The sequence below is a fragment of the Erpetoichthys calabaricus genome, chromosome 3, assembly GCF_900747795.2.
Source record: "Erpetoichthys calabaricus chromosome 3, fErpCal1.3, whole genome shotgun sequence".
In the NCBI taxonomy this organism is placed as follows: domain Eukaryota; kingdom Metazoa; phylum Chordata; class Cladistia; order Polypteriformes; family Polypteridae; genus Erpetoichthys; species Erpetoichthys calabaricus.
The window spans coordinates 27577674-27578433 of NC_041396.2; the positions used below are offsets into that span (position 1 = coordinate 27577674).

General features: G+C 38.3%; 1 long non-coding RNA gene across 1 annotated transcript in view; it reads right to left on the minus strand.

Moving 5' to 3' along the window:
• The window catches only part of LOC114647677 (uncharacterized), a 23285-nt gene extending 22765 nt beyond the window's left edge, over positions 1-520 (minus strand). The window contains exon 1 of the long non-coding RNA XR_007934412.1: positions 445-520. This is a non-coding gene — a long non-coding RNA (uncharacterized LOC114647677). The remainder of the gene's footprint in view (positions 1-444) is intronic.
• Positions 521-760: the final 240 nt, after the last annotated feature.

The following is a 760-nucleotide window of genomic DNA, read 5'->3' on the forward strand; positions in this document are numbered from 1 at the left end:
GACATTGCGCCCATAAATCATCAATACATTTTGTGTCTAACAGTCATCAGCACTTTAGCGCAATGAATGAAAAAAAAAAAAAAACCGAGCTCGCGCACCCAAGATCGCGTACACGCGCACACGCTTACACGTTGTTAACAGAGTATTTTTAAAATTAATAATATTTTGGAATATAGCCCTCTAATAAAAACAAAATAAATAAATAAAAATAAAGGAATCAACCGTAATTATCCTCACACACATGGTCCCTTCATGAACTGTGCACAAAGGGTTACAATTGCTCATGCGCACAAAAGATCCCTCAAGCACGCGGCCTCTCTAGTACAAACGTTCTCTTTCATGCACATGCGCACAAAAGCACGCACCCTCGCGCACGATTTCATACAAATATGCCCTAGCGCACACTTTATCCAAATGTTTAAACATTTTTAAAAAGATCCTTACCGTTTTCCGATTCTGCTCGGATGTACAATTCTAAGAAAAAATATATAAGGATTCAGCCATTCGTTTTAAAACATGCTCGTTTACCGCTTATAATAATCATGAATAGGGATTACCTTGATCCTGGGGTTTTGTCGGGACGACTCTCTGTGCAGCTGAGTCTGTATGGAGAATAATTATATTTCATTTAGGCCTAAACATAAATAGTAGAATTCAATAAAAAGCTCGTGAAAACGCACCGTCATGGATGAAATTAGTAGACATCTTGTCGTTCTCAGGGCGATCGGAGAAAAATGACTTGGTAATGTAAGCTTCTCAA